The 20,960-nt window shown below is 43.9% G+C and overlaps 1 protein-coding gene across 2 annotated transcripts in view; it reads right to left on the bottom strand.

Annotated features, from left to right (window-relative positions):
* nckap5l (NCK-associated protein 5-like) overlaps positions 1–20,910 on the bottom strand; it is a 34,043-nt gene extending 13,133 nt beyond the window's left edge. Inside the window, exons 1-2 of one of the 2 annotated variants that reach the window (XM_076740321.1) lie at positions 20,754–20,910; positions 4,933–5,018 (exon numbers count right to left, since the gene is read on the bottom strand). The gene's annotated coding sequence lies outside the window, so the exon portion shown is untranslated. Of the gene's footprint in view, positions 1–4,932; positions 5,019–7,361; positions 7,483–20,753 lie in introns of those variants that run through there. The other variant, XM_076740320.1, reaches the window with a different exon arrangement.
* Between the last annotated feature and the right edge of the window lie 50 nt (positions 20,911–20,960).

Genomic DNA, 20,960 nt, shown 5'->3' with positions numbered 1-20,960 from the left:
AAACTAAGGAATAACGGCAGCTTTCTCCTTTAAATTGAATTAAAAAATTGTTTAATAGGCCAAGTAAGTTAAGTTAGAGCTACAACAATTAGTCCATGAATTGATTAGCTGATTAACAGAAAATGATAATTAATAAAACAGTAAGCAGAAAAACCAATGTTTAATGAAGTGAGTTGTTGGTTGCAGGCTGAAAAAACGCATCATGTTAGCGTTGTTACAGACGCTCAGCTTATTGAATTGGCAAAAAAAACCTCACTACTGGGAACTGTTCAATAGCTTCCAATAATTTCATAAGAAATCAGCAGAGAGCTGCCAGGCCTTGTGTAACTGGAGCTGTTTGCAAAGCGTTTACAGGAAGATTATTGAACGTCACAGGCCTGCGGCTCGTGAACCCTGACGGACAAACCTAAACAGCACCATCCGAAGTGTGGGGAGCCCATCGAGCTGCCATTGACTGAACGCAGCCAGATCTACACATATAATGGAGGGCGGATCAATGCAGCCCATCTAAGAACGGAAGCAGATATTAGCCATCCATTTGACCTTGGGTGCAGGAACGATGCAGAGTGTTTATAAATACCAGCATTTCTCTTCACTAATGCACATTAAAGCTCCGGGCAGCAGAGCCAAGGAACACACCAGCGTCGCTCTGCGTTTGCATTGGCATGGAAATTACAGCGTGGACCAAACGACAACAAAAGTGAGGCTAAATATAACACGGACATGTGGCTCTGCTGCCGCCGCTGTGGTTTCTTTTGATGTGCAGAGGCTCACTGAAAATGCCACGAGAAAGAAGCATCTCTTAAAACAAGTTGTGTCCCATTTATCCTGAACCCAACAGGCCTTCACGTCTGAAACAACTGCTGGATCTGAGTCCTGCTGACGGGCGATCAAAGAGCCGATCAGCTGATCAAAGAACACAAAGGAGTCTCTCTGGTCTCTGCACCGGCTTCCCGCGTGTCAAAGAGCGGATCTTTAAATACTGCTGCCGGTTTAGAAAACACTGAAACGCTCAGGACCAAAATACCAATGCCGTCTACCAGTGACGTCTTCAAAGCCCGAAGACTCTTCACTTACTCTCATAAATGACAAAGAAAAGCAGCAAATCCTCACATTTGAGAAGCTAAAATGACTGAAAAGATTTATGTCTCCTTATAAATGTCTTCTGTGTCTTGTGCATAACGCCTTGATGCCTTTTCTGTCTCACATGGCCTTTGAATTGCGTTGTTGTTAGTTGCCACATAAACGTACTCGTTCTTAAAAAACATATGTAAGAATGAAGCGTCTGACACTGAAAGCTGAACTCATCTGCTTCATCAGGACCGTGTGGGTGTCGTTTGATCTACGGCTGCAACTCCTGATTATTTTCATCAAATATTCCCCTGCAGATTATTTCCACAATTACTTGATGAATCATCTTGTCTGCAAAATGCCCAAAAAAATGTGAAAAATGAAAATGGTAATTTCCAAGATGAAGTCTTTGATCATTTATTTTTTCCACCAAATGGTCCAAAAACCAAAAGATATTCATCTTGCTATCATACATCCCAAAGAAAAGCATCAAATCCTCACATTTGAGAGTCAGACAATGTTAACATTTTGTATTGTCTTGTACTTCTTTTACATCTTAATGTCTCTGGTGTACAGAACTTATAATTGCCTTGTTGTTGAAAGGTGCTGTACAAACAAACTGGCCTTAGTGTCTGAAGAGAGCAAGGAAACACTGAGAGAGAGAGAGAGAGAGAGAGAGAGAGAGAGAGAGAGAGAGAGAGAGAGAGCGAGCGAGAGAGCGAGAGAGAGAGAGAGAGAGAGCGAGAGAGAGAGCGAGCGAGAGAGCGAGAGAGAGAGAGAGAGAGCGAGAGAGAGAGAGAGAGAGAGAGAGAGAGAGAGAGAGAGAGAGAGAGCGAGCGAGAGAGCGAGAGAGAGAGAGAGAGAGAGCGAGCGAGCACCAGCTGCTTCATACACTGCATCATTGTCATCATGGTGGCGGTTCGGGAGCCAGCGGCTGGCTTGAAACTTTGCACACAGAGGCTCATTGACGGGGCAGAGGAGAGGGTCAATGTGTCCCAGCGGGGCTGCAGTGCCAGGGAGCTCCTTCCACAGAGCTCGGCTGGCAGACTCACAGCCGCTGGTGCTGTCAGAGCCGACAGAGAGAAGCCACGAGGGGAATGCAAAGAGAGCTAATGCTGCTGCTCTGCACACTGCACCGCTGAGTGCTGAGGAAGCGTTCAGAGCCTTCACTTAAGTACTAATACCACGCTGTACAAATACTCAGCCGGCAATGACCGTGCTACTCCAGCAGGATCACAGGAAAATGCACCATTAGGTTATTATTACTGTTGTATCAAAGAACAAGCAGGGTTTCACTGCTTGTGAAGCTCATTTTACAGATTATATAACATTTATTTTCATTATGGATTAACCTGCTGATTATTTCCTCCATTAACGATCGTTTGGTTTGTAAAAAGTCTGAAAATAGCGAGAAATGGCGTCACAGCTACCCACAGCCCAGAGTGACGTCTTCAGAATGCTTGTCTGGTTTGTTTTGTCCAATAGATAAATGAAATTCTTTAATTACAGAGAAAAAGCAGCAAATTTCTCATTTATATTTGAGAAGCTGAAATGAGAGATGACTTAAATGATGATTATTAAGCTACACGAACTGCTTCAGCTGCACTTGTACAAACTGTTGGATAGTTTAATGTCTAACAAAGAATTGTGATGTGTGAGGTCTTCATCTGTAAATTAAATGTACTTTATTAAATGCAGAATTTAAGTAAATGACTGTGAAACGATGACATGTTCAGAGGATGTTTGTATTCATCACAAACAAACTCCTCATCTGTGTGTTCTGACAGACGCAGAGACAGATGAATGAGTCTCACGCGATGTGAGCTCTGATTTTATTTACGTCGTATTAGTCTGATCAGGGACGCCGTCCTCGAACACGTTCTGGTTATTATGGGCTGCACTGACGCAGGATTAAAGGAGCCCACTTGGGGAGGGGGGTCTTCAAAAGCCTGGAAAAACCTTGGTGATGTCATGGTGATGTCATCAGGCTTATCTCAGTCTGCATTCGAAACTGCAGGTGCCCTTCGAAGACATGATGCATTCTGGGGTTGTTTTGAGACTAAACGCCAGGATACCTCAGCTGGAAAATATCACAAGTTTGAGCTAAAAAAGTAAAAAATCAGAGACGCAAATGATTTTGATGAAGCTCAAGACAGAAGAAAACGGTGCAGCTGACGTCATGGTCGAGCTGCAGCGAGTAGTTAATTGATTAGCTTTTTGACGGAACATTAATCCTTTAACAAGCGAGTAATAATTTTAGCCATTATTCAAGAATAAATGACAAATATCAAAATTCTCAACTGTGAGGATTTAATGCTTTTCTTTGTGACAAATGAAAGTAAACTGAATATATTCTGAATATCTTTGAGGTTTGGACTGTTGGACAGCATTTTTTACTATTTTCTGACATTTTATAGGCGATTAATTGAGACCGTTGGTTTAATCAATAATGAAAATAATCATTAGCTGCAGACATCACAGGTGAGGTGAAGTGTGCAGTGAGTGTAATATTTGCTGTTTATGTATGACCACGAAAAAACATAACAACCATGTTTGTCCAGAAACGAAGACATAACAAAAGAAAGGATTCTGTATTGATGATAAAACAGGAGCAAACAGATAAGAGAGGAGGTCAAAGTCAGCGCAGAGCGTTTTGTTTTTGGAAATCCATCCCTCTCAAAAACACACACAGCCGCTAAACGCGACAATGCCAAGTGTAAACAAAGTGCAGCGAGGCTCAGCGCTCACAGCTTAAAGTTCCAATCAGTGAACAAAACTGAGAGGATCATGTGTTGGCCTGCGAGCCAAGTGAGCATGTGGTGCTTTTGTTCTTCCTCCAGTGACTCAGATGGATACCTGTACATGAAGAATGTGAGCTGTGGGGAGCTGGTGTGCATTCATCTGCAAACAAACAAGGTGCAACCCGACGCCACAGGAACACCAACAAGCCAGCTACTGTAAATAAAGAGCCGCGGTGTCCTCTAAACAAATTACCCATCAGCAAGCGCTGCGAGGCTTTTCATGGGTGCACAGAAAGCCCTTTTCATTCTCACTAAAGTATCTCCAAACAAGCCTGATGGCAAACAAGCAGACACACAGAGGAGATCAAAAGCAAGTCAACCATCAATTCCTCTTCAGCCCGGTCAACCCAGGAAGCTGGTTTTCAACACAACCTGCACCGATTGATCGATCAGTCAATAAGTTCATCTGCGACTGTTTGAATAATCAATTCATCTCTGGGCCCAACTTCTGAAAAGTGAGGATTTGCTGATATATATAAGCAGACGAATATTTTTTAGTTTCGGACAGTCGGTCGGACAGAACAAGCAAACTAGAAGCATCAGGTGGCTGACAAGTCAACAAACTGTTACTACTGATGATAAACAGCAAATAAAACTGATCAGATGAGACGATAAGTCGATTTACTTGGTTCATCATTTCATTCTGCTGCTTCTCTCTGATGAGCAGAGCATCTTTGGGTGTTGGACTGTTGTTAAGGACAAAACAAGCAGCTTGAAGACACCGCTTTGGATTCTGGGAAATGACACTTTTCGCTGCTATCTGACATTTTCAGGACTAAACGAATAACTGATGAATGAAGGAAACAAGCTGAAGACTAATGAAGAAGGAAACAATAAATCGTTAACTGCAGCCACAAAACAATTATCACCTCCGCTTCTGGGAAACCACGATCGCTCACTTCTTCCAACATTTTATAGACTAAACAATTAATTGATTTGTCAAGGCAGTAATTTGCAGATTAATAGATGATCAAAATAATCGTTGTGTTAATTAATACATTAAAAAATGTACAAGTTTCAAGTCTTGCGCAGCGTTTTCATGGCGTTTTCACACACTGACCTGTGGTTTCAGCACTCGTTATGATCCTTGAAGAGGAGTCAGTCTCCTGTCAGGCACCTCTGTCTCGCAACAACCAAACCACAGAGCTGAGGACGAGAAAACACAAGGACACATTTTAATAAAAAAACTCCCAGAATCCTCCTCTCTCCACCGAGTCTTTTCTGCAAATGGCATTTGTGTCTCGAATCATGAGACAGAAACCACAAGATTTGGCCTCGTGTAATGAGATCTTTAAAGTTTGATAGCAGGGGTTTCGGGTTGTTTGAGACCAATGTCACCTCTGTTTTGGGCTGTGGCGGGCGAAGGCTGCAGCCTTCCTGCGATCTGCCAGCGAACAGGAAACCGGGAGGAGAGGAAGGCGCTCCATTGCCCTCGGGAGATACCAGCGCTCGGCAGACGCCAGCCATGCCAAGACCACAAGCCCCCACTCCTCTATCTCGCTCTCAGCCTCTCCTCCTCTCGTCTTTCCTTTCATCTCTGAGTCATTGTAAAGTGTAATGAAAGAAAGATGGATGAATAATTCAGCAGACACAGCGTTTAAGAACTCCCCTTTTATGTCTTTCTGATAACGCGGGACACACAGACTTTACACGCTGAGTGCCACACAATGATTTTTTCAAGTTTCCAGTCTGATGAGGGACTCCCCATTAACAGAGTTCCCTGTTAATTATGCTCACTTTCTACAAAGGTTTTATTTAAAGCCGAAGTGCGCAGCGTCTCTTCGGGCGGCGTTTCGTCTGATCACTTCAGATATGTTTAGGCGCCGAGCCGCAGCCTTAACTCTTCATTTCCGAACGCGGTCTATAGGGTGACAGGGCCTGATCCTTTTAGATCTTGTCAAACTGAAATGGGATTAGAGGTGTTGAGCATCTGCCCTCTCAATCTGGGTTTTAATAGAGCGAGCGCAGATGATCTGGTCTAGCTGTGTCCTTCTCGGTACACCTGGTCCTGGGAAAAGACACAGACCGTGATCTGTGATCCGCGTCGTGGAGCGAGATCACAAAGACGGCAGATCACAGAGCTGGAAAATAAGAAGCCAGGAGAACTCGACGATTGCACATCACCAGTATTTATTTACCAAGGACAGACTGGATGCTGAGAAAATGATGAAATACTGAGTGAATCAAATTCAGGTTTTCAAAGAGGTTCGGTGAGATGCTGCAGATGAGGAAGAGGAGACGAGATTCATGGAATGAGGGCAAGGCTGAAAAAAAAGAAGAATTTCAAAGGCGACTCAGTCGAAGCAGAGAGAAGAAATGCACAAAAGCTTCTTAAATCATGTCAGTCGCACTCTTGGGGATTTGGCAAAGGCAAGGCCGTCTCAGGATGTGTCAAACACCACCCTTTCCATCTGCCAATCTGGAAAGACGCAGATTGAAGTTCTCGCTGTGTAGGCAAAGTCTGTAGGCGGAGGATGTAAACAATGTGACAAAAACCTAAATCCTTACATGGTGGAATTAAACCAGATTGGGGAACATTGAATCCCCCCCTTCCAAAAAAAATGTAGGCCAAAGTCGGGGGGTTTTTTTGCAGACAGATATTACCACATGATTGTCTGCATCATTAATAAAGATGCAGATAAATATCAAAGAGGTGGAGAGATGCGGGTGAGACAGAATCAGGCTGGCGGACTCCCTCTGTGCCGCTTCCTGTCTGATGTTTGGCTATATGAACCGAGACGAATCGTACACAAGCAATATTTGGGATGAGGAGCGGAGGCAGAGGAGAGGAGATGGGGGAGGGGATGGAGGAGGGGAGCTCCCTTCCCAAAAGGCCTGAAAGGTTGGATGTGCGCCATGTATGTCTGAGAGCAATCAAACTGAAAGCAGGGATCCTTCTTAAATCTGAGCCAGGCAACCTCCACACCCAGGGAGGAAACACATCACGGGCCCTCCATCTCTGATTCAACACACACTGTGTTTTTGTTTTTTCACACGTCCAGCCACAAACAACAGTTCTGCTGCGCTATCCTACACCACCGTACACATTTGGCAGATTTATGACACATTGTTCGCCGCAACCAAAACAATCCTACACGATTCTGTGTTGTTTCAGCCAATATTAAAGCGACACTGAGCGGAAACAGTGCTCGGTTTGCTGCTGTCCTGAAATCTAAGCTACTCCACGGGCATTAATGCTAACCTAAACACACACAGAGCAAATCAGAGCAGCCTTAAGAGTCACCTCAAGCCCATTCGTGTCAACACCAAAAAACCTCACAAAACACACGTTCCCTCACTGTCGCATCACTTGATTCTCATGGAAGTGAAAATCTGCACTACATCTGACACAGAAACGCCGTCACAACAGGCAGATGCAGCCAGAAGCCTCAGAAAACACCATGTCAGCTGTAAAAATGGTATCAGTACGTACAGATTTACAACCCCTGCCCCCGCCGGCCCTCCACAACACATTTTGGGTCAGCTCACCTTGCTCCTGCCGCCTTTTCAGTCATCCAGTCAGCCCATCCGAGACCTCCTCACAGCAGAGTGAAATGTAAGGCACCAGAAGAAGAAAGAGGCAGACAGAGAGCGACAGAAAGGCCACAACCTTACATGTCTGCTTTCCGGCTGCAGAGGAGATTATTGTCCTGGCCGTTAAAAGTGCCGTCACCCTGCGAGTGTGACGAGGAAGCCGGTTTCCTCTATGCTACAGCTAGAAAAGGCCCGTCCTTGGGCATGTGCATTGTGTGTGTGCCTGTGCTGTCTGCAGAGGCTGCCATGTCTCCCATTGTTCCAGGGCGAGTGAGGCAGGCTTCCTACCCCAATAGACCCTGCCTACTACAACAGCTGTGGACCAGCCCCCACCTCTCTGCCGCTCTCCTTCTCCCACTCCTCCTCCTCCTCCTACAACTCCTGCCTCCCTGCCTGTGCTGCTGCCGCTGCCGCTGCTAAACATTAACCCTGCAGCTGCCGGCTCAGGCCGTAAAGAGGTGGAGAGGGGGGTTGTGTTTCAAAAGAGACCCTTCCATATAGCGGACAAAGGAACGTAACGGAGAGAGGATATCCGACAGCCGGGCTGAACTGACAGGAGCTCTGCGTAGAGCCATGCCCTAGAAAGGAAACAGGCTCTGCGCTAAGAGGATTGTCTTTCTCAGTCACATTGGTAATAAGTGCTGGACTGAGTCCTGTGAGACCGTGCTGAGGACAAGAAAGTCACTGGAAACCAGAAGCACTTCAGACCTGGAGATGCAGGGCTGCAACTGCAATTTTAGTTTGATTTATTGCTTATTTATTTATTTTCAGGATTCATTTAACAACTGTTTAGTCCAGAAAAATGATGGCTGTGATTATTCCCTAAAGCCCATCTGTGGTATTCTGCTGACATTATCTCAAAGCAGGAATATCAGTATGTGTGTATGTTAGCTGAGAAGTTCTCCATTACAGAGATTGTCCACCAGAGAGCGCAGACAAGTTGATTTTTACTGTAAAACATTGCGCTCGGTGTGTATTCTTTACAAAATATATATATTAATAATAATACAATGAGTTAACCCAAAGGATCCGTATCAAGATTGTTTTGTTTCTGTGACGTTTAAAAGATCTTTTTGTTTCGAGCTCAAGTCGTCACATTTACATCGTTTGCTTTACAAAGTGACTTCAACTCAAGGGCTTCAGCTATTTTCATTACCAGTGGAATTATAACGGGCACCTTTCACTTCTATCTGACATTTTATTGACAAATGATTAATTAAAGCTGAAAATAATCGTTCGTTGCGGTCACAGATTGACCTGATTATTGTTTTGTAAACTGTCAGAAAAATTTCTACCACAATTTCCTAAAAAAAAAAGTCTTTCAAATGCCTTTTGTTGCACAAGAAATAGTCCAAACCCCAAATACATTCAGCTTATAATCATATATAACAAAGGAAAGCATGAAATCTTCACAGATATTTCATATTTTTGCTTCCACGGTTGCTCTTCCACATGCAGTATGGTGATTTTTGTGAATGAGTATCACAGCCGCAGCATGTTTCTACAGCGTGTCGTGTCTCAGCTGGTCAGCAGCTTATTAAGGTTTTCTAAACGTCTCCCAGCACAGTGTCTCAGTGTGGTTTATCTCTCCAGGTTTTCACCCCGAGTGACTCATCTGCTCTTAATGAAGCCACATCATCCTCATTCCTCCAGACATACCAGACACACTGAACCAAGTCTGATGACAAACTGACCCGGCACCAAGGCAACAACAACAGCATGAGGAAAACACGGGTTTCCTGTGGGAGGATAATACGATAAAGCAGCGATGGAGGGCAAAGCGAACCCACGTCTGCCTCTGCAAAACGACTTTTAAAGGCAAATCTATATGTGCCAATTTGAAAGTTGAGCGATTCCTTTTTCAAGTTGACCTTAATTGAGTAGACAAGAGACCTGACCTGAATCGACTGTACCCCCACACCAGGCTTCCTATAGTCAAAATCAAGAGCCCCGGGGTGTCCACATGAATGTCAGTTGTTTCCAGCTACTGCCGCTCAGATTTGACCAAAAACAGTCGAGCCAGTTTGGCGGGTATACAAATGCCCCAGATTCACAGCTGAATTTAGATTGGTCTGAAATGAGGGAAGTCTAGCTTCAAGATAAACGCCCAACAAAAAGAAACTGATAAATCCAATATGGAAAAGACTAAATAAATCAAGTCAAATGAGCTGACTGCGTAGAAGGAAAACTGCACAGGTCATCAAGACTGAACCACAACAAAGGCGAAACAGACGCTGAGCTTCACATCAAAAATCACCCAGATCAAAGAGCTTGTGTCCGGCCAGGATTTATCCTCTTATTAGTTACACATATGGCCGTCCTGCCCCGTCTGTCCTCATCAGCAGGTCTCTAATCTGTGTCCACCTAGTGGCTGAACCTGCACAGGACCATCGCTGCTTCAGCTACAACTGGTTTTAAAACATGAGCTGAACAGTCTGTCTTAAAGCAACACTCAGAGGACTAAATGTCCACACAGCTGTTTTTATACTGGACATTAAGACATCCTATAAAGGGTTTCAAATTTAAGAGATGGAGGACGACATCCTCAGTCTGTGGAAAAAAAAAAGATTTCTGTATCTATGTTCACTTAATGAGACTTCAGCAGTCTGAGTTATCCTCCAAAGTCACTGTCTTTTTAGTTTAAACGTCTTTGTGTTGCTGTCCCACACTACACCTCAGCATGGGAGCTCGAAGCGCGTTTCCACCCACCTGTTTCTCTGTGCACTTTCATTTTTGTGCATAATTAACCTGAGTGGAAAAGCCAGAATTGAAGTATTTTTAAAAAACAGATTTGTTCTTATGCTTGGATGAGGTGGAAACGTTAATCAGTCCAGACTCAGTGAATCAATCACAAACATGAAGCATGTGACTCTGACTTCGCTCGACAGGGAGACTGTAACCGTCCTGAAATCAGCACACGAAACAAACACAAGTGACCCTGTTTGCATCACGTCTTCGACATTTCTGGAAAAAACTTTTTTTTTTTTGTAAGTTTGAGGTTTTTCATTGCACCCTCTCCTTTTGTTGCAATGGTTTAAAAGGTGCAGTGTTCAGGATTTATTGACATCTAATGTGACATCGAAAAACACCACAAAGACCATGAGTCCCTCTCCAGAGCTAGTGATTGCTTTGCCCTTTCTGGGCTACTGTAGACACATGATGGAGCAACATGGCGGACTCTGTGGAAGAGGACCCGCTCCTTCTGTAGATATAAAGAGCTCATTCTCAGGTAACAGGTGATTACACACTAATGAAACCACCTTTAATGGCATCTGACTCTAATATTAACACACAGTTATATATAATTGCCTTGCTACTGTCCAAGTAAACACAAAGAGTCTAGTGACTCTGGACGAGACCTGATCCGTCTAATCTGTCTTTTCAGCACAAAATGAACAGGGGAATCATTACAGTAACCAAAATCCTTTCAGGCCGGTCAGTACTTGAAAAAAGGTGAACCCGTCTTAAATCACCGATGGAGGAATCTGACCTGTTGGCATCAGTGCAGACGTCACGCAGCAGTAGTTAACTCCTCATATCGCTTGAACATGATGACTGAAGGACTGTCACACCTCTGCTGTGTCGGACACTAACGCACACGGACATCTGTAAGGCATGAATGGACACTGAGGGGCTCACTTCCCTTCTAAGAGGGTCAAAGGCTGAACAGGCCGACATGACCTGAATGAGAGCCGGTCACATGGTCCCCTGGAGCTAACACAAGGGAACGAGGATAACTCTCAGCATAAAAGGCCTATTGTCACCATCCACTTTCCCCCAAGTGAGGATCTTCACAAACTACTCAAAAAACTCAGCGGCAGCGTGGATATAAAGAGAGACGGACATAACAACGTCAAGAGGCGATAAAACATGCACATTAATGGAAGGAAAGCTGCCTGGAAACTAACTGGAGAAGAACTTCTGCTACAGGCGGGCCGGCTCAGGACATGTGACCAGTGAGAAATTCAATGCAAACAACATGTAAAGCAGGACTCGTCACACCGTCGGCACACTGACCGACACCTCCTCATCAAACCAGCCATTTACACACATGAAGCTCCTGATAACAGGAGGTGACACAGGAAATCCTCCAACCCCCGAAAAAAAAGAAAATCACCCAATTAGACAACAGCTGGAATGATAAGCCAATTACCCAACAACCACAACAGAAAATCAATCGTCAGCAATTCTGATAATCAACTCTTCTTTTGCCAGAAATTTTCTGGTTGTAGTTTTCTCTTTAGAATTGAACTGCTGATTTTACTTATGCTTGTCACACATCGTACTAAATTTGAGGTTTTGGACTGTTAGTTGGACAACACAAGCAACGTGAACTTGGGAAAATTTCTGATATTTTAAAGACTAATCAATTCAGCGAGAAAGGAACTGGAAGATTAAACGCTAATGCAAATAATGGTTGGTTGCAGGGAGTGGCAGTAAAGATGCAGAAAGCAACGACCCATTAGCAGATGGTCCACCATTGGCGTCTCTGGTCAGATGGCGGCTAAAGCGAGGGAAGTGTCAGGGAACTTCTGAATTAGAGCTGTAAATCAGACTCATGGGGTACAAGCCCCCATTGAGGGGCAGACAGTTTAATGGGCAGTAATGTGCACAGCTCCATGTGAGGATGAGAGCTAATCCACCTACAAGAAATGTGACACTCGGCCTGAGGAGATGTGCAGGGTCTGCAGCTGGGGTTGTAAAAAAGCCGGCGCGTCCGTGGAGGCCTCTCGTGTTAATTTGCATGAAGCCTCGGCTCAGTCGGACCTCATTAAGAAGTCAGGAGCTGAAGCCTGTGAGCCACCATCAGCGGTTGGCTCTTGTCTGGCTTGGTGGTTTTAACCATTTCTGCAATGTAGCTAAAGCCAGGAGAAAAGACCTCCACACAGAGAGCGGAAATGATTTGCTGATTGAGAGAAAATTAACTGCAGTTTATTTTGATAATAGATTAAGTCATTTTTTAAGTAAAACAGTCAGGAAATCAGTGGTTCCAGCCTCTCCGATATGAAGATTTGACAGACAAACAAGCAGTTTAAATATGTCAGCTTCAGCTTCAGGAAACTGTGAAAGGATATTTTAGAGACCAAACGATTGAACAATCATGAAAATAACCATCAGTTGAGCTCCATATCTTTACAGATAACTACCACAGTCTCATTCCAGAGCTGTGGTGACCTTAATAAGTCTCTCACATGTGAAAAGATTCAAAGCACGCTCTGCAGTTCATTTCTTCAATCATAAAACCCAATAATGAAAACCATTTGTCGCGGCCCCTCTGAAGGCAGGTTTCATACCACTGTAAATACTCCAGAGAGGTGGCGTCCCCTGCCAACCAGACGACGAGCTGCGCAACCAGACGGCCTGCCAGAGGAACAACTGCATTTTGTCCAGCTGCACGCTACATTTCCATGTGTGTCAGCAAACGCCTTTAATACCTGATGCTCAGTGAGTCATATTCACACCAAACTACTGAACCCTGACATGCCTGGAAAGTATGTGGAGGTTGAACAAGACACGCTGGTGAGGCCAGACACGTTAATCCAGGTCATACACAGCAACAATGTCCCGTATGTAGAGCTGCTATAGCGGGAAAGGTGGGCTATCCAGCTGCCTTTGGGCTTAACTTGGTTTTTCTGGTATCATAAAGCTGGCTCATTTTTAATTGGTAAATCACCATGGTAAATGGGTTAGATCAGCATGGTAACCTGGTACCAACAGCACAACGACTGACCAATCAGCTCAGTGACAAAATGCATCATTATTCAGATGAGAAACTGACTTTACATCAAAGTCATGAAGAGCAGCCAAGTTGAAGCTTTTCAGTTTTGTATAGTTGGGAATAATGTTTTTATTCCAGAAAACATGAATCTTGGTAGGAAGTGTGTTTCCATTCACCTGTTTCACTGTAAAACACTCTCAGTCATTTTCTTATTTCCTTCTTATTTTGCTCTGGGTGCTTCCTGGCAGCAACCTTTGGGCCACTGCCCCCACCCGACAGGACACAGGTGAGGTCGGGACTTTATAAAAAAGGTAGCAACCAGGTGCAAGAGCGTTAGCAGCACACATCCAACAGGAAGCTATGAAAATGGCGGACGATTGGATGAAAAACTGCAAACACAGCTCAGACAGAGCTCATGAATCTGGGGTTGGTTTTCCACCCATTGGCAAGCACTGAAGGAGAGGATGGGGATGAAGAGCTAGACTGACTTGGCCTGGGTTCTGTTGGACAGGTAGGTGCTAGCAGTTAGCTTAGTAAGCTTGCTAAAGTATCAGCCTCTCCATTACAACAAAGGCAAGGTTGCTACAATAGCAGCTTGTTCTAGTGGCGTTGAGCTGGAGGGTTTACACAGTTACCAACATTTACTGCACAGTATGTGTTGTTTTTACACATATTTAGCATGTAAATGAACATTTAACACAGGGATGCAGCACTGGGAGTTCAGATGATGTTTCTTGTAATTAAGAACCAGCAGCAGGATTAATTAACCCAGAGTTAACTGAAGCAGTCGATAACGAGCTTAGTGACTTCGTTTGAGTGAAGCCAACTAACCTAAAGACAGCTGGACTACGTTTGACTTTGAGATATATATATGTATACGCTCCAGGCATTTGGAGAACAATGACACCAGGAAAGAGAAGGTATAGGAGCGTGAGTGGTTTGGCGATGGGCAGTGTCTCCACATCTGGCCACCAGCCGCAGCGGCTCAGACTGAACCAGGACTCAGCCCAGCCAGGCATACTCATCATCCACTTCCTCTTCCCAAGGTCTGGCCAAGAGGAAGACCTATTTATGGTACAGAATCACAGATAATATGGGGGGGTTATATATGGAGATCCTTGTTTAAGTCTCCAAACAATCTGCTCTCCATCACGCCGACAAGCACAACCTTCACGGGGAACAGTACTGATGTTTTTCAAGGCATTGGGCTGATGGAGAGGTGTTGGAACAGGAAGCACGGGAGAAATTGAAAACACTGAAGCACCAGCGGTTCACTAAGCACCTTGTGGGAGAGGGTTTAGGAATTGGAGGGGTGGGGGGAGGGTGCAAGAAGCTCCTCAACAACAACTTATTTTAAGACAAATGAAAATAAACTGCAGGGAAGCACAAAGGAAGACTGTTGAACGCAGAGGATGCAGCACAGTCTGAATTTAGACAAAACCTCCCACTGCCGATGCTATTTCTTTATCTACACGCACTTCATCCAAGTTATCACGGCCCATAACTCCAAACATAAAATACAAAAATTATCGCTTAAATTAATCCTTTTTTGGCCAAACAGGACGTGGTGGGGACCCGGTTTGCTTGAATTGATTAAAGCTGCATTCCAAGCTGTATTTTCTTTGGCCAGCCGGATGAATTGAATGTTTGTTACAGCTGCAGCAGCTAAGGCCGTGTTTTGCCAAATTCAATGTTTGTATGACCACAGATTCCTCTGTAGGGTGGATTCTGAAGGCGTCCTCTGCATTTGGTGCGAGCTCCTTGCTCTCTGGCTTACCATTAGGATTCCTCAAGCGTAGTCAATCATGCATATTTCAGAGGCCATATCTGACACAGCGGGCTGCAATACAGTTTATGTGAAGATGTAAAACACGAGGCCGAGGCTTTGCGACTTCGGCTGACGCAGATAATCACAGTGAGACTCGAGTGGAGATGGCTGAGCTCATCAGGGACCATGCAGGCGAAGATAATTCCTTTGATCTAAATATCTGCATTGTGTGCGTGTAAACAGCAGCAATGATGATGATGATGATGCTCCCAGTCAGTCCTCCCACCTGCTGTGAGCTCTGTTGTATCGCGCCGACTCTGTGGGGTAACTGATGAATATTTTGCGATGCTAATGCAGGCTCCAGAAGTGCCTTTGGTGTATAACCATGGTAACTACAGTACCTGCATGCATCAGGGGCGATAAAGGGCTGAACTGATACCTGATAAGGAGAGGTCCCAGCCGAGCATATCTTCAAAGCATGGCCGTTTACGTAAAGGAGGTGGGGGGGATACCAGAGAGATAGGCCGACTACAGGCGGCTCTGACCTGTCTGCGCACCCCGACTAGACTTCAAACTGACTAAATTATTGTCCCGTTGCTCTTTCCTCCCTGTAAAACTGGTGAACTACGACCTAACAAAGCGATATTTCACAGCCGGTCTGACCTTGAGAGTCTGTAAGGTCTTTTGCTCCATAAAATCCACACTTTGCCTCAAGATGCCTCAATCACTGTCACCACAGATAACGACACAACTGCTGAAGCAGTCAGTCGAATAATTGATCAGCAGAGGAACCACCGGGAACTGTTTTGATATCAATGTTTCAAGCAAATATACTGAAAAAAATGCCTCTAGCTTCTCCAATGAGAGAATTTGTTGCTTTTCTCATTTTTACGTAATTGTCAGCTAAATATCTTTGGGTTTTTGGCTGTTTGTTGGACAATAAGATTCAGAAAATCCAGAAAAAAAAGCCCACCACAAGTCCACTTTGATGTTGTCAAATCCAAACACCAAAGATAGAGCCAAAATGATATAAAATGGAGAAAAGCAGCAAAGCTCACATCTGAGAAGCTGGAACCAGACGATGTTTTTCTTTAGATGTGCCTTCAATGATGAGCAAAATATTGATTTTCTCTTGATTAACTGATGGTTTCTGCTCTGAATTGCTTGGAAAGCAGCAAACTGTCACAACTGAGAAGCTGGAACTCGGGAATCTTTGGCATTTTTAATTGAAGACAGCCTTTAATGATCAATTATCGAGCAGTTCGATCAGCTGTGATTCAGCATTTCGCGTGCTGGTTATTGACAGAATGTGGAACAGTTTGCAGTAAAACTCGACTTCCTGAATTGACAGAGCTGAAGAAGAATTTGCGTGTGATGGCGCTTCCTCGTTTCATTTCCTCTGCGAGTCTGCTGCTTTGCCATCAGGCTTATTGGTAAATATTTACTTTGATCTATTACAAAAAAAATGCTGCGCCTTAACTTTCTGTTAACTGACAAATCGAGTATTCGACTCATCGTTTCGAGGTGGACTGCAACACCTGATAAACGACTTAATAACCCAAACCGGTTAACAGAACCAACAGCCAAATTAAACACTTACTCCATGCCACGTTTCCTCTCTATAATAGAGTCTGAGCACCGTATGAGGCGTCTGGGTGAGCCGGCTGCTACAAGATGTGGGGACACAAAGGCGTGCTGAACATCTGTGAACAATTAGAGGCGAACAGAGCGAGCAAGCACTTATACTGCCCATTACACTCGAATAAGTCACTGGCTCTGCGTTTCATGATGTAATGCGGCACAGCTTGGATATGCAATCTCAAAGTTGCACTGGGACAGAGCTCTCGCAAAACTTCAATCGAGCTCAAACACGGGCACACGGACCAGAGCTGTAATCTAGCGAGCGTGGAGTGGAACCACATTTATGTGCAGCTCTGAGGTCAGTCCTCAGCATGAAACGTTCACAGCACCGGTGGGTCCTCATGTTCTAGACCAAACATTGTTCCAAATGTGACACATTTACTCTGAAATCCTCCCAAGCTCATGCTTAAATTCTTTCAGTTACACGCATCAGCTAAAGAAAATTCCAGTAATTCCACCCAATCAGCACAGAGAGCTGCGCATTTACACTGCTGCATTTTTGCTTTTGCGGCTGATTTTTAAAGTCCTCCTCTGCTCATAAATGTGTTTTACTTAGACTTACTTGACTTGGATGTTTGAGCACGTCTGTGCACAGTGATGTACGTGCAGAGTTTGATGCTAGGAGGCTGCTTTCACATTCATCTGCTGAAGGGAGGAAGTTTCTCTGAGCTCGTCTTAAATCTGGGTTTAAGATGCTTACAGTCCATCCCGGTCCAGTTTGTAAGTTACACAGGTGTGATGTGGAAACTTGAAGTGAGAGTGGACTTAAAGGAGACATCGTGTCCTGTAGTAAGACCTTTGAAATAAGAAATATTTGGATAGTCACAGGTATTGGATATCTTAAAGAGCAGGAATTTAATTTTAAGACTTTTTAAGTTAGTAACCGAAGGTTTTTGTGGGGGTACATATCATCAGAGTATTTGATGTGTCTTATATGAATGTATACATATGTGTTTTATACGTTTATATTTGTACAACTTGACTACTTCTACACACTAAAGCCTGTTCACAGTCTTGAGGACAACTACTGCACTTGTGTAAAAAGTTGCATGAAGTGTTTTGAGCCTCCAGTGGAAGCTGTGTGTAATCTGAGAAACTTCCTCATGTGATGTCACTTGAGGCAGCAACAGTTTAAGAATAAAAAAAATCTCATTGTTAGCAAAAAAGTGAGTTGACCAGATCTCTGCAGCAGCTGCTCTTATCTGCTCAAGGCTAAATTAGCACCTGATGAAACTGTCTGCGGCCAAGTTGCATTGTGGGTAATGTAGGTATTGCATTGATTTTTCTATTTTTTGTTCAAAACTGTCCATCGTGAGTCCAGCAGTGTCACAGCGCAATGCTAAAATCAGCTGAGTACTCTTTTACAACATGTCTGGAGGGGATCTTTACTGTACTGGAGCAAATGATTTTCTGAATGGCCTCTCAAATGCTAAAAAGCAGATCGGATCCCTTGTCTCAGACTGTTTCACATCATTTTTCAGGAAACTAGTCCGTCTCTTCGTTCCAATCATGAGGTCAGCGTTTCGACCGGTCTTTGTGCCATAACGTCTATGAGGATTTCGGACATGATATACAGTATTTGACTGCAACTGCCAACAACAACAAGCCCCAACATTACATCAACAGACAATCTGGAGAGGGCGTGAGAGATACGTCATTTCTTTTCAAAGCAAAATTAGGAAAAAACCAGCCTGAAAACATTGAAAGATTCATCAGACATTTCATAGGAGATCTTCAGTGAAACTTAAATGTTTTACAGCCTGAACGCTGGCCACGTCTGCGAGCCAACAAGCCGAGAGGGTTCAAACAATCCTTCCACCCTCGTTTCTTCTGGCCTAAAGTTTGGTCTTTGTTCAGAAAATGATGAGACAATGAAAACAGCATGAGCGTTTATCTGGCCTTAACCCAACAGGCACAGATCATTAAGCCTGGATGTTTTTCCCAACAAAAGGACTCTGTAATAGCTCCACAGTATTATCTTAGATGTTTTCAATCTGGTTTAATCTCCAAACAGGCTGCCAATTTATTAAGATTACCAGCACACGTTTTATTGCCAATAAAATCCTTCACAATGTGAAAACAAACAAGAAACAATCCACTCCTCATGACTAGAATGCCATTCAGAAAATGTGGAGGGTGTCACATTTACTGAAAAGCAGCATTGTTAAAGTATGATCCAATAACACATATCAGCTCCAAAGATGATTCTGCACTGGCCAGTATGGGCACCAACCCGATCGATTATTTCGATTGACAAGTACAATTGGATTACCCATTTTAAAGCTGAAATTATCAGTCAATTAGTCGACTGACTGTCCTGATAACGGATTAATCGTTTAAACCATTTCGCCATAGCACCTGTCTTCTGCTGCTTCTCTGTTTTATATGATCAGTAAGTTTCAGACAAAACAAACAAGTTGAAGACGGACTTTCAGAGAGCTTTTCTCAACATTTACTGTCAATATAGAGATCAGATGATTAATCAGATTAATCAATAATGAAAACAGTCATTAGCAGCAGCCCTAACCTGTGTAACAGTTTGACATCTGTCAACATGGCAGACCACATTTTTATGCCCATTTTCAATTTGTGCATCACAATGATGCAAATTCAGAAATATTGTGATGTTACAAGTTTTTCCACTTGGCTGAGGTGGGAAAGATGGCGGACTGACGACAGCGAAAAGCAGTGAAAAGCAACAGAAACAGACTTATTTGAGATGAACTGTAACATAAGTGAAGCATGTGAGTTAAAGGTCGACTGAAGAACAAAAATAGCAGCAGATGTAAACATCTGTCTTCATAATTGGAGGTTCGACTGGTTGACTTTTAATTACAGAAGTGGATGGAGCCACGCATTAATTTTATGGAAATGTGGGTAAAATATGCGCTATGTTTGGATGAAAATCTGCCTGATGGCTATTTTCACTTCCTTTTCCCCTCACTTTGTGCTGTTTGTGCCTCCATGATACTAGTTAATACTACAGGTTTAGAAAGCTGATATTAATATTTGGGAGCTATTAAAATCAAATTAAGATATATCAGCCAATGGCTATTTTTAAAACGTCAATCTTGGTAGGATTTCCTTTTTTTGACCAAGATACATCCAGAATAGGACATTTAGCGCAAATCAACTTTCCCAAACCTAGTTTTCCATTTCTTGTTACTGACTTGATATCAATATATCTGCAGTAAGCTGATATGAGGGGACACTGTGCTGCGGCTCCACTCGTCACATATGACAATTATGCAGTATTTTGTGTTTTAGGAAATAGTGTTCGCCATCCACTTTTCACTATTTTCTAGCACTTCACAGAGTTTCCAGCAACTTGTCTTGTTTTAATATACAGTATAATCATCTCATGCAACTGATGGTGAGCTCAGCAAAACTATTCACCTGCAGATCAGTTGGAAAACGAATTTCTGCACAGTGAAGCTCAAATAACCAGGGGAAGCAATTATCAGCAAAATGCTATTTTTAAGTGCTGGTAAAAATAGACCGTTCGGTGATGCAGGGCCACATTATATTTCATTCTTTAACTTCATATTTCTAAACACCAGGGTGGGTTATCCTCCACTTCACCCCTGCTGCAGACATCCACCTCTCACTAACATCATGAGGCTGATCGCAGGCAGGCGGTCATGGAGGGTCACTGTCTGCAGACACCGGCAGCATTTTGGACAAACTCATTCACCAATCATACATTTTCTCTTCTCCGCATCAGTGTGAGGCGAAACATGTCAAAAATGTACCGTTATAACACTCACAGGACTCGGTTCCTTTTCCATCTTCCCTTTTCATGTTTCAGCCCCCCAAACGAGGCTAAAACTGCGGCGCGGATGTTTTTAGCTAGCACGTAACGCAGTTTAACAATAACGTACTTGGGCTAAAGGGACGAGGCTCGGAAAAAATGTCCATTTTTTTCTCGGGACAGGCCCTCAAAACCCCCCAAAAACCCCGCACCGAAACGAGTCCCCTCCGACACGGATAACGCTGTTACGCCCTTGCGTTAAACGTGGAAAATGTTGGGAAACACGGCGCCGTTTAATCGGAAAAAAAAATCAAGCTAGCAACGTTTTAGCTTCGAAACCGGTTCTGAGCTTTTACTTCACCGGTGATGTTAAATCAATGAAGGCATGCCAAAGCCAAGTGTCGGCATTCCAGCAAATATCCCGACCCAGCTGACACGAAACGACGTTTTCCCGTTTTTAAAACTCACCTCATTGGGTTGGAAACTGTCGTCGGCGCCGTTTCATGGTTCGTTCAGGCAGAAACAGTTGAAAGCGTCTATCTGGAGCTCATTTTGCGGCGGTGCCGTCCTCTCCCCGCAGCAGCAGCAGCAGCAGCAGCCGCCTCGGTGTTCAGTGTTTTGGGTTGAGGAAAAGTGATGTCATCGCATGAAATCTCATTACCCGCCCCAATTTTT

This window comes from Chaetodon auriga, chromosome 10, assembly GCF_051107435.1.
Source record: "Chaetodon auriga isolate fChaAug3 chromosome 10, fChaAug3.hap1, whole genome shotgun sequence".
Lineage (NCBI taxonomy): Eukaryota > Metazoa > Chordata > Actinopteri > Chaetodontiformes > Chaetodontidae > Chaetodon > Chaetodon auriga.
The sequence above is the reverse complement of the archived record's forward strand: the minus strand, read 5'-3'. Positions and strand labels throughout refer to the sequence as shown.